At 34.8% G+C, this 13863-nt stretch overlaps 1 long non-coding RNA gene and 1 pseudogene across 1 annotated transcript in view; both read right to left on the reverse strand.

Annotated features, from left to right (window-relative positions):
• The window catches only part of LOC132911170 (uncharacterized), a 39547-nt gene that overhangs the window by 6077 nt on the left and 19607 nt on the right, over window positions 1-13863 (reverse strand). The window lies entirely within an intron of this gene.
• LOC132911561 (U6atac minor spliceosomal RNA) lies at window positions 5229-5349 on the reverse strand (annotated as a pseudogene).

The following is a 13863-nucleotide window of genomic DNA, read 5'->3' on the forward strand; positions in this document are numbered from 1 at the left end:
TAATATTTCTTTTTATTTTTAATTTGTGCTTTACAGTTTGTCCAGCTGGACATTTGCTAAATTATCAAGAAGAGTGTAATCGTCTTCTTAAAGCTTAGTCCAGTCTAATAGATATTGTCTGTAGAAAATTTATATAGATTGTCGATTATGTATGTAGACTGTCGATAGGTAATGTCGTGTGTCCACATCTAATTTATGCATTGACATCAATTCTTCTTTTCCACTCTAATGGAAAACAAAATACAGATAACATACCAATATTTAGCGCGGAGTGCTTCTGGACTTGTATTGATCATTCCATAAGTAACTTTTCTTATTGATCAAATTAAATGACACATTATTTTACAGTTATTGCTTAATTCAAGAATATGTTTGTTATGCGAGACATATTTTACGAAAAATGCCACAAAAATTAAGAAAGTTTGAATGGAAAATTGTGAAAAGCCACCTTCCTTCGATGTCAGATTATCACCTTTCCGATTTTTAAAACCGTCTCAATGGAAAATTTTTTCACTGAGAATACGACGTCCGACGAGAGGTCGATCGATTCTTCGGATTAAAACACAAAAGTAATAAATTCAATAAAGTATTGAAAATTTAAAATTAAGATAGAAGCAAGTTGTAAACGATAGCGGTAAATTCACGTATCTTAGATTAAAGTTCTTGTGTTATTTTCAATTATCTATCTCTCTGGGCTAGGCATAAGTTTCTTTACTTAAGTTTAATATATTTTTAAATATATTTATTAAGTTTCTTACTTTAGAAATTGGAGCAAAAGATTTTAATTAAACAGTATTTATAACTATCGCAAAATTCTTGAAGACTCAAATTTTTTGTGGCTATATATTTTAGTTAACTAGAAATTTCCACAAGAGTGAAACGCTTACTTTGAATTGATAAACATAAACTATGCATCTATATACAGGATATCTCATCTGATACTGACATCTTAATTTACGTCACTATTATTATTTGTAGCGAAAAATATTTTACAGTTTATTAGTTTTTTTTTGTAAATGGACGCGTAAAGGTCATAAGAAAGACAACTTTATTTTTTCAAGTGGAATTATACTTTTTAATACATTAATCGATACAGCTAGATATTCTCTATGAAAAGTTAATAACATATTTATGTCGAATGACTATTAGTGTTACGTCCGGTGGTCCTTTACGTTCGAGGGAGATCAGCTGTGCACATAAAATTAAGCGTGTTACGACCGTTCGCGGAGAAACGCAGTCGCGAGCAAAACGCGTCAGCGAGAGGCGTAAATTCTCGCTACGATTCGTATAATCGACGCCGCGAATTAATCGTCCACCTGTTTCGGTTAAGATAACAAAGGAGGTAGTTCAATGAATTTAACGCTGTATCAATAGGTTAATATAGCTTGTATATTTAACAACAAATTATATAATAATAAAAACGTCACAAATTATTTAACGATGAATACAGTTAATGTGTTACAGAAATTCGACCCGACTTTACCATATCTCTCGATGAATTCGTTAGACTAAGCGACTTTAATTTCAATCGTCAAACATCTCGATGTATGTCGTTTGAATCTTCAAATGAGATTGATTACCCTTCGATCATTTCTTTGTCTTCTCGGGGAGACGACCCCCACTACACCGGGTCACGCCACCGCTTTCGCCTATGATCACGTATGCCACCTTCTTTGTGTGGATGAAATAACGTACCGAAAACGATGTTTGGAACTCGCTGCTTGGTGACAACTATGCGCTCGTAAATACATTGTATATTTTCCGTCGGGCAGGTAAGACGATCTGTCTGCGACACTGTAGAACCAAGAGCGACAGTTACAAATACGGCCTATACTAAGCCTCGTGGCGTAACAAAGCGGACCGCAATAATCCTAAGGAACTGTCATAACACGAGGATTCTTTATTTATTGTTAAAACCGTTAAGTGGCATAAAGCATTTTCGAGACAAAAGGTTCCTTATTGTTATTGCTCCAACAGATAAGAACTAGGGAAACGTGATTTTCTAATGTTTCCCGGGATTCCACCCGCGAGCGATCAGTGGTGGGGCGATCACCACCGAGCAAGAGTTTTCTTTTGCAACAGCATCGTCACCGGACTTTACTGGTTCATCGACTTTAGAACAGTTAACGTCTCTTTACCGGGTTTTCACCCTTCGATCATTCACCTAGTTAACTTTATACCTTACTCACCAGCGTAACTATCTTTTCTCTACAAAGTTGTTGGATATATATAATATCTTTGAACTGTTAATCAAGTGTTATTAATTAAATCACCTCTATTATCCTAACCGAAATAGGGGATCGATCTGTTCGTGGCGTCGATTGTCTAATCGTAACGGGAATTTAAGACTCCCGTTGGCGCGCTTCCTCGCGATCGCGTCTCTCCGTGAATGGTTGAAAAACAATTGGTTTAGTAGATATTTTAACTTGTGTTTTATAAAACTTATCGCATGAAACACAAGGAAAAACGTAAGGCACTACTTCTGTATTTCTTTTTCTTACTATAACATAGCACTATGTTTGTATTTGTTACTTTGTATAAGACAGGATGTTTGTTTAAATATCGCGTTGCTTCTGTTACGAGAATAAAAGCCATTTATTGTAACCTGAAAATACGTAAGCAACTCCTTTCATAAATAATACTGTTTAATTGTACAATATATCTTAACAGGGAAGAGGTTGTCCTTTCTGTTTCTTAAATTCAGTGCGCTCTTTTTCTCTACATCTTCTAACAACGTCTATTATAATTAGTAATATCCTCTACTCCTTTCTTTATGATAAATTACCCGTTGTCTTTGTGGTGGATTGTGTGGTGGATCGATATTATAAAATAACGAGAGATTGCTGCTGCAACCCGTCAAATATATTTGGAATAAATTAAATAAATATAAGTAAATATAAATACCGTCGAGAGACGCTCGTACAACGTATTCGCAAAGATAGAGTATGAACGCTCGCGGTTAACTCGATTGTCACGTGCCGCGACCCGCGCGATCCGTGGCGCGAAAGTAAAATTGATAAATTCTTTTAAAGCGAGATAATTTAAAACGTTTATTCGAAACCGTGTTTACAGTATTTGAAGTGAAAGGCAGTTAAAGCCGCTAAAAGCTATATCTTGCGAAAACTCTTACACAGTCACCCATACACATGAAAGATATAACTTTATTTTTATAATTTTATATAATTTTATTTTATTTTTTTCACCAATAAGATATAATACTGTACCAAATGTCCATAAGGACAAATTGTAAAAAAAATTGTAAAAAAAAATTGTAAAAAAAAAAAAAAAAAAAAAAAAAAAAACAGTCACCCATACAGGCATTTGAACAGGACACTTACACAGGTCATACTCATTACCGTATAGAGAGTGCGGTTCAAAATATTTAAGGGATCATGGGTCATTACCTACGTCTAGTCTGAGAGTAACTGGCCAACTGTCAATAATCTCCATACGTTGTTAATTATATCACTCGCTTATATACATTTGGTTTTGTAATTCTGTTTAATAAATATAATTGAATATTATTTTAACACTAACATTGTGTCTTCCACAGATTATTAATCTTAACTTTAAGATTGAATTCTAACAATTGTCAATATCGAAATCGAGTAAGATTTGAATAAATCATTACATATTGTTAATTTAATTTCGAATAACTTTAATCCTCTCCCGTGCCAGTATTCCCGCACATAATAGGTTAGCCGAAAGTGGAGATTATTGCCAGTTGCATTAAACGTCAGTTGACGCTACCTTCTCGTCGGCTACTAAATAGAACGTTACATCGATAACTCGTAGACTCCGTTAATCGCAGATAATAACTCGGATAAGTAGTTCGTGTAATAATTCGGATAATAACGGACGGGGAGAGTCGGGAAATTTGAATTCGTCTTAGATCGACGGTTGCCCTTGTCACGTAAAATAAAAAAAGAAATTTAAAAAAAAAACTTTATTTTTTTCTTGTTTGCAATACACTTCCGAGCTCTAGGCTTAATTGTTCAAGACTGCCTTGGATGATTTTAAGGAGAGTATTTAAATTCTTTTATTCGTGGGAGTGGAAAAAGGCTTCAATCATATATTTCTGAGAACGGATAGAGTGACCGGATGTTATCCCCATGGTCACTCATGCTAAGGCGCTTGGAATTTCGCTATCTTATCGCTTTGTATAGTCGGATTTCGTCTGTGACGCCCTCAACGGCGACATTGTTTTGCTCGAAGATTATTTATCGTTATATTTTGTGCGTCAAGGCGGTGTCCGTGTTCCGAGGCACAACACAACATGAGTCGCTCTCGATTCGCCTCGTCCTATGACTCATGTGCCGCTACATCTTTTACCAAAACTATCTTCTCCTTATCATAATATGTTAAAATTCTTGGTGCATTATACAGATGTTGATGTTAATTTCTTCTGGCATTGATTATATAAAATAAATCTATTTCGTAGTTGGAATCGTTTCTAAAAATTGTTAGGTAATTATTGCAGTATTGTAACTACTATAATTAGTTTATTAATGATAAGTAGATTAAACAGATTGTAATTGAACAGAAAACAATGGCTATTAAACATGAACTAGTCGCAGCAAACGTATAATAATTAATACAACTAAGTAATTAATTAACGATTCTCGTTAACGCAATCCGCACTCTCTGACTTCTCAACTCATACAGCTGTTAATTCGTTTATTGTCCCCTAACAACCCCTTGTCTTTTGTCTTAGCCTCACTACGTACATGCTCAGCAACCGCTTGTTTATAATCCGCACAACACCCTCCAGGCCCCTCGTCCATGATACTACATTATCTGCAAAAGCTTATTCTACGTCGATTTCAGTGACCTCGAAATATGTTGTCACGCACATGATTCTGAACAATTTTTCCCATAAACGTTACCGTTGCTCCACCTTAGCTTTTGAGATATACGCAAAAATATTTTTATCACCATGCACTTTTAATACTATATATGTATTTTTCAAGTTATAGTCTTTTCGGTTAAATTAAGGTTATCGATTAAAGCTCAATCTACATACTTTTTTTTTTTCTTTTTCACGTGGAGAAATCCTCGTGGACACTCCGCTACTGCGGACAGAGTTTTAGTCGGACTCTTACTGACTAAAACTCCACGATGGCCTGCTGCGCGTATGATAAGAACGCTCCGTGCTCTCGTTCTTTGCGAATTACTATCTGTGCATTCCCCGCAACCCCTTAATCGAGCCGGTCCTAATGTATTGGCATAAAAAAAAATCTGGTAAGTGCCGCCGCTCTGGTAAGTTCACTAAGACATGTTAGAAAGGCGATTTATATGTTCCATTTTTGTCTAAAGGGAATGCTGACCGTCTCTCCTTTCATACTACGCTCTACTCTCAAGTACTCTCTACTTTCAACTACTAATTCTAAGTAATTTTTCATTTTCTCCATATTTTTGTTTAAACTCTGCTTTACTCAAAAAAGTAAAGGTAACGTGTAGCAGTAAAAGCTATTGGATGATATTCTAGGAATCTGCAAGGGTATGTAAAAACTTGTGGGATTTTTTTGAAGCACAGAAACTTGAAGGAAACTGTTAAATGTATATTAAAATACGCGGTCGATCAACGCGACGAACGTAATTTTTTCCCAATAATACGAAAACGTATTCGTTGTAATATAATAGAGAGTGACGATGAATAAAATATTAATCTTTGAAAACAAAATGTTTTTTATTTTCCTCAACACGTTATTTTTTTTCTCGTGTGTCTATCGAATAAAATGTTGTTATCGAACGCAGTTCTATATCTCAAGTTGTTTTCTCTATTGCTTTCTTATTCTCGGTTTGATACAAGCTTCGTACTTTGTTGCAAATCGATTGTTTCACGACTTGTTTTACACGACATTTTTTACACCGTACGTGCTCACCGGGTGGGAAGAAACTGGTATGCTAGTATACTATATATTACTTTTTTGTTGTTAAATTTACTCGCATGTAAATATAAATGAGAGAAATGAAAAATTTATACTACAGATATGATCCTATAGATTCGTATGTATCTTGTGGATGAATATTTAATCAAATTGGTATCGTGTACGAGCATTCATCGCTACATTAAACTGCATACAAAAGGTTCGTATACGTTCCACGGCGAGCTAATTAGGAATTAACTCTGCACGGTTTATGGTTCTGCACGAGCCGCTCGTTAAATTAATCTTCTCTATGTGGACGTCAATTCTCCATTGTGGTTGCATCTGGTCCGCTTATTTTAGCCAAGGTTTTACAATTAGTGTGAGCCTCGCTATTGCAAAATTTAAATTGAAATAATTTCCATTTGTTCCGTTTTATTTTTAAAAAGTCTTCTTATCAAAAGCTTTCTGCTATATTTTTATATTAACACGTTGACGCCGGCGTGCGCCATCGGCAGGTCACACGTGCCTGTTCCGAGGGGCGGCGATGGGTCACACATGTATTTCACAAAATAGGTAGTACAAAATAGGTCTATATTATTTTATCTCAACATTATAAGCAGACATACAATAGTAAAAACATAACAATTCAATATTATAAATTTAACGTAACTATTTCCTTTTTTCATGCAATTTTTTAAAACATGTTAGACAGAGTGCCAGCTGGTCCTTACAACGATCACAATATATTGTTACCTTTTTGGTTCTTTTCGCGGCATACTCTCTACCTTTTATTTTAGAAATACGTTTATAACATTCTTTACACCGCCGTTTCGTTTTGCTCGCGAGCCCTTGGTACGAGTGCAGAAAATGTAATCGTTTTTTGGGCAGTACTTCATTTTCACTTGGCATTTCTTCTCTGTGGGGATTCACTATATTTAAAAGGTGGTAAATAATTTCTTCGCGAAATTTTAAAATTTTAATACTTTTAGTACCCCATTTTCTATGTATATACCACGCATTTACGAGGCGAGTCCCGCATATTAATTCCATTACAATTTATTTATATTATTTTATGGTTCTGCGCAAACAACTATAATAGGATGACGTCTGATCGAATAGATCAACCTCCTTTTTAGCATCATTATAAAAAAAACACAGTGTTTGGCTTTAATTTACTATTTTTTTTTTTACTATTTTTCCCCTGAACAATAACACACCTATGATTTTTGGAAGTAGCTAGCATACATACTGGCCTTTTGTCAGTCCATTTTACGTAACCTAACACTATTTTCGTCGTGCATGTTCCTTAAGCGCACCGTTGTTCTCCGACGGACATGCATGACTATTCTTTTTTCTTGTACGGAATTGAAAAATTTTTTGATTCGCACCATGAACGTTTCTCATAGAAAACTGTTCACAGAATTGCGTGCGATGGTCAGAATTCGCGTTAGACCTCTACTTTTTGAGAAAAATCGAAAAGAGTACAAAATTAGGTCTAAGCTGATCCCGTCAGATTTACTTAACACTTATAGACATATGGAAATTGATATTGCCAAACGATTGTATATCTATGTATTAGTTGAAGTCCACGGAATTCATTGAACCCAACAGGAATCGTATAGCTTTTCCTATAAATTGAGGTTAAAGTTGAAAAATTGCGGTCGTGTCGAACAATCTAATGTGACCCAGCGCCGTTCCACGAAGCAGACAGTAAATTCGGGCACCGCCTCACGGAGAAAACCATGAATATCGGTGCCGGAGTCAACGTGTTAAAAGTATTTCAACATTTTTGTATGTTATAAGCAAAAGCTTTTATATCGTTTATACTTGCACAGTTCGATTAAATGTGGTACGAAGAAGGTATTGCGAAATTACTCTGAAGAATGATAAACATATACAAGATTCAGTTTTTTTACTGTCACAGTTTAATTTATAACATATACTTTATACTATTCCTTTAAATCACTTCTATATTATTTTCTATTTACTATCTAAAATAACTTTGCAACCTAACGTAATAACGTTAATAATTTATTATAGTACATCTCGGTATCAGAAAATAATGAAATAATTAATGTTTTCTAATTAATATACACCGCAGAAAAGAAAGATTTGAAACTTATAGTAAGTTATTTCGTATGTACGTGTTAGAATTTAATCTTAAAGTTAAGATTTATAATCTGTGGAAGATACAATGTTTATGTTAAAATAACATTCGGTGATATTTATTAAACAGAACTACAGAACCAAATGTATATAAGCGAGTGATATAATTAACAACTTATGGAGATTATTGATAGTTGGCCAGTTACTCTCAGACTAGACGTAGGTAATGACCCATGATCCCTTAAATATTTTGAACCGCACTCTCTATACGGTAATGAGTAAGACCTGTGTAAGTGCCCTATTCAAAAGCCTGTGTGGGTGTCTGTGTAAGAGTATTTGTGCCTATGCGTGTAATATCGTTGTATTCCAACAGTATGCACTATTTGAACACGCTTAATTAAGAATCAGCTCGATATACGCGTAATCGACAAATTTTCAAATACGATTTTCTCGGAAACGAAATTACAGGAAAAAAGATTGTTTGGTTTTGTCTAGTCTTGCAGTTAGGAATTATGCAAATTCACATATGTTTCATAAGTTTTCCAACTACAGTTTCTCAAGACCGAAACCTTCACTGCTGTAGCTTTGTTATTGATTTTGATTTACTTATTTTGCACCACAGAATCCCCTGGCTTTACTTATATCACGAATATAGATCAATAACATATATACAGTACTTTCACTAATTAGCGGAAAGCCTGTAAAATAAAATAACTTTTTCAAGATTGGACCAAACGAGCATTTCATTTTTTGAGAATTTAAAAGAATTAGTTTAGTAGACGACGCGTAAAAACTTTATTAAAAAAATTGTAATTGGTCGGAATCGCGAACAAAAAGGTAACGGTCGTTTTTGCAACTTTTTTATCTGGACCTACAATGGAAATTCAAACAATACATTTTTGAAGATTTACGCCAGTTATAGAAGAGAGTCGTGCAGTACCGATCGATATTTGTTCTGGTTTTTCCAGCAGATATTTGAATAAACTTTTATTTGAATAAACAAATGAATATAACAATTCTGCGTAACACAGTTCATACCCACTTTGTGTATTCTATTGTTTTCACTGTTTTGACACGTCAAACATGTAGGTTGATCTTTTTCTATTGTGTATACTATATTTATATATACTATAATATTTATATATACCTTTTTTAAATTACATAATAATATATAGTTATATAATAATAATTATTACATAATAATAATATTTATATATACCTGGAAGAGAAGGGCAACACAAGACGGGGAGGAATGACAATAAGGAAGCACAGCAAGGAGGCAAAAGTCCAAAAGTTGCCATAGTTTTAGAGATATATTATATAATGGAGTGCAATATAACAGAGTGGATAAGAGGGGAGGTAGATATATAAGAAAAGAGTTTAGATAGATATAAGGGAGGAGGCAATAAGGTGGCTTTTCTTCTCCATTTTCTCTCTGTTTAGCCTGTCGAACGCTGTTTTTAAGTCCGCGAAGCAGGCATATAGTTTCCCCTTTTCTCCGCTCAACTGTTTATCTGTTATGTGGTTTATAACGAATATTGCGTCGGTCACTCTTCTTCCTTTCCTAAATCCGAATTGGCTTTCTTCCAGTTTGGTTTCTATTTCTGCCTTCAGCCGTTCGTTCAGTATCCCTGCGTAGATCTTGTGTGCTGCGTCCATTAGTGTTACTCCTCTGTAACTTTTCGCTACTCTCTTGCCCCCCTTTTGTATATCGGACATATTACACCTTTTTTCCAGTCTTCTGGTATCCCCTCCCCATTCCATATTTTCCTTAACAAATCCCATAGCTCTGCCCCCACTTCCTTCAGTGCATACTTCCATACTTCATTTTCCAACCCGTTTCCCCCATTGTTTTCTTCTCCTTCAAGTATCTTAGTTGGTAGATCACCTCTTGGTATGTAAATATGAAACCGGAATTTTCATATAGAAAATGCACGTTTATTGTATGAAAATGATTAAAAATATTTTATTCGAAGTATTGCCCATCGCTAGCTATACATTTTTCCCACCTGTCTGGTAATTGATGGATGCCACGCCAAAAAAACTGTCTCTCTTTTGAGGCAAACCAGTCATCGAGCCATTTTCGTACATTTTCGTAAGAAGTGAAGTGCTGGTCAGAAAGTGCGTGTCCCATCGATGCAAATAAATAGTAATCGGACGGAGCTAAGTCTGGTGAGTAAGTCGCGTGCGAAAGTATTTCCCAACTGAACGCTTCAATCGTTTCCTTGACCGGTTTCGCTGTATGCGATGGTGCATTATCATGGAGCAAAATTACTTTGTGTTGCCTTTTTTGATATTTTGGTCGTTTTTCACGCAAAGTTTGATTCAAATCGATCATTTGTTGTCGGTAACGTTCAGTATTAACGGTTTCGCCAGGTTTTAACAGCTCATAATAGATCGCACCCTTCTGATCCCACCAAACACAGAGCATTGTCTTCCGTCCATAGCGATTTGGTCTTGTAGTCGATGTCGATGGATCGCCTGGAGCTACCCATGATCTTTTACGCTTAGGATTCTCAAAATATATCCACTTGTCATCGCCAGTCACAATTCGGTGGAGAAATGACTTTCTTCTGTATCTGGCGAGCAGCATTTCGCAAGTGGTTTTTCGGTTTTCCTGCTGTCTTTCATTCAGTTCATGTGGAACCCATTTTCCCACCTTCTTTCCCATGGCTTTCAAACGTATGGAGACGGCTTCTCGTGTCACGTTTAATTGATCAGCGAGTTGTTGTTGCGTTTGAGCGTCATCCTTATCCAACAATGCTTGCAATTCGCTGTCTTGAAATTTTTTCGGTGGTCTTCCACGTCCTTCGTTCCTCATTTCAAAATTGCCACTTCTGAATTTTTTAAACCACTCAAAGCACTGTGATTTACCAAGAGCATGCTCACCGTAAGCTTCGACAAGCATTCGATGCGATTCTGCAGCAGTTTTCTTCAAATGGTAACAGAAAATCAATGCTGTCCGCAAATCGTAGTTTCCAGGCACAAAATTCGACATGTTCAACGCTATTACAAACTATGCAGTTGTATGAAACTTGTATTGTTGTAAGTCCACTCCTTATCGTACTCCTTTCCCTGTTTGTCGCCATCTGCCGTTTCCCTACCTTACTTATTTTTTGTCGCGTTTCTGGCCTCCTAACCTCTTCTTTTCTAGTTTTTTTTATTTGTAGCTCACTCTAGTTCTTGACTTCCTTTTCTCTTTTCTCTCTTGTTTACTATTTACAGATGATGTTTCAGTGCCATGTAAATACACGTCACGCAACAAACGGCATATTATATAAATTTTAAAAATATGCGATTTTCGCTATAATGTTATATTAAATGAACTTTTAGAAATTTAAGTAATGTGCCGTCTCTTACGTGATGTAAACTGTGTATTTACATATCACTAACGTATGATTTGTAAATAGTAAACAAGAGATATAAAATAAAGTATAAAAATAAGAAATCTAGGAAATAAAAATTTTGGACTTGAATATCATTTTTGATATCATTGTAATCTTCCCAGTGCCTCCGTTTTTCAATTTAAACCTTTTTTCTGTAAAAGCATTGTTTCTTTCTGTATGCGGAAAACCCCGTCGTTCGTACCTTTATACCTTTTTTAACACTAGAACTACCGAAAGTTAACCCAAAGCTATTTCTACCAAAGCCAGTCCAAACGAGTGGTCTTTAAAAAATACGTAATAATAATTTTTATATTTATTGATTTATTACTTTCTTACAGAAGAAATTCCATGTTATATAGTACACTTTTATTAATCCATTTGCAATCATGATCCCTAAAAGAGGGTTGGCATATTTATAAAATTGTAAAACCAGTCAATTTGACTGATGTGGTAGTTCTAGTGTTAAACAATGACGTCTAATTTGTCATAAATTTCAAATACATACATTTCATTTCTGATGACTTTGCGAACCACTTTATTTAAAAAGGTTGCTGTTTACCATTTTTTCCGCTTTTCGGATATTTTGGAAGCTAATTCGACTGGTTTTCCTAAGCCGCGTGACGCTGTTGCCGAAAGATGGCACCTTCTTCATCTTTCGTAGCAGGCTATCCTAACTGCACGAATGGTAATATGAACATTTTTTTTCTTTATTTATTTAATTTGTACTTTACAATTTGTCTACCTGAACATTTAGTACATCTTTCTAACTTACATGTACATGATGTAATATTTCCCCTTATAGTTAGAGGGCTCCATATCTAAAAGGCTCTGTAGGTCCCTCGTCCATAACCTTCACCAAACGCGGAGATCTCACTTTTTGACTTTTGCAACGCGTTTTCTTTTTTTTTTTTTTTTTTTTTTTGTTATTATCGGTTATTGCATCGCTTTTCTGCATCGCTTTTCTGCTTTTATAAAGTATAGTATATAATAAAATATACCAATCTAGTGGTGTTAAAATTAATTCGAAAGTTACACTATCTGTTACGACTAAATAAGGTTATGATCGAACGATACTACATTGTAAAAAAATATTAAAATTTTTAATTATGAATTTTTAATTTCACGTTCAAATCGTGTTATTTATCTTTAGTCATTTTTAATGTTTTTAATTTTACCTACATTTTTTTATACTTTTAATATATACTTTCGATTTGATGTTTTGTATAAACAATATGTGAAATCGTTAAATAAAATCATTACCGAAAAATATAATTAACTACTTAAATAATTTTTTACTTTTTCGTGTTTTAAGTAGTGAATATTAAAAAAATGAGCGGTGGGAACGTATAGCCGCTGTGGCACGCGCGCTTGACTATGTGTTAACATGTTGACGCCGGATTGATCCATCGGCGGGTCACACGTGTCTGTTCCCGAGGGGCATTCACAAAAGGGGTATTTCACAAAATAGGTAGTACAAAATAGGTCTATATTATTTTATCTCAACATTATAAGCAGACATACAATAGTAAAAACATAACAATTCAATATTATAAATTTAACGTAACTATTTCCTTTTTTCATGCAATTTTTTAAAACATGTTAGACAGAGTGCCAGCTGGTCCTTACAACGATCACAATATCTTGTTACTTTTTTCGTTCTTTTCGCGGCATACTCTCTACCTTTTATTTTAGAAATACGTTTATAAAATTCTTTACACCGCCGTCTCGTTTTGCTCGCGAGCCCTTGGTACGAGTGCAGAAAATGTAATCGTTTTTTGGGCAGTACTTCATTTTCACTTGGCATTTCTTCTTTGTGGGGATTCACTATATTTAAAAGCTGGTAAATAATTTCTTCGCGAAATTTTAAAATTTTAATACTTTTAGTACCCCATTTTCTATGTATATACCACGCATTTACGAGGCAAGTCCCGCATATTAATTCCATTACAATTTATTTATATTATTTTATGGTTCTGCGCAAACAAGTATAATAGGATGACATCTGATCGGATAGATCAACCTCCTTTTTAGCATCATTATAAAAAAAAACACAGTGTTTGGCTTTAATTTACTATTTTTCCCCTGAACAATAACACACCTATGATTTTTGGAAGTAGCTAGCATACATACTGGCCTTTTGTCAGTCCATTTTACGTAACCTAACACTATTTTCGTCGTGCATGTTCCTCACGCGCACCGTTGTTCTCCGACGGACATGCATGACTATTCTTTTTTCTTATACTGAATTGAAAAATTTTTTGATTCGCACCATGAACGTTTCTCATAGAAAAATGTTCACAGAATTGCGTGCGATGGTCAGAATTCGCGTTAGACCTCTACTTTTTGAGAAAAATCGAAAAGAGTACAAAATTAAGGCCAAAGATAGTCCCGTAAGCTTTACTTAAGCGACATAGGCCGGGTGTACTGCTGAAACTGGTGAAAATCTAATACGAGTTTCTAACGCTAGTACTAGTTCGATTAAATTTTACTGATATCTCACT

The sequence above is a fragment of the Bombus pascuorum genome, chromosome 10 (genome assembly GCF_905332965.1).
Source record: "Bombus pascuorum chromosome 10, iyBomPasc1.1, whole genome shotgun sequence".
NCBI classification, from domain to species: Eukaryota; Metazoa; Arthropoda; class Insecta; order Hymenoptera; family Apidae; genus Bombus; species Bombus pascuorum.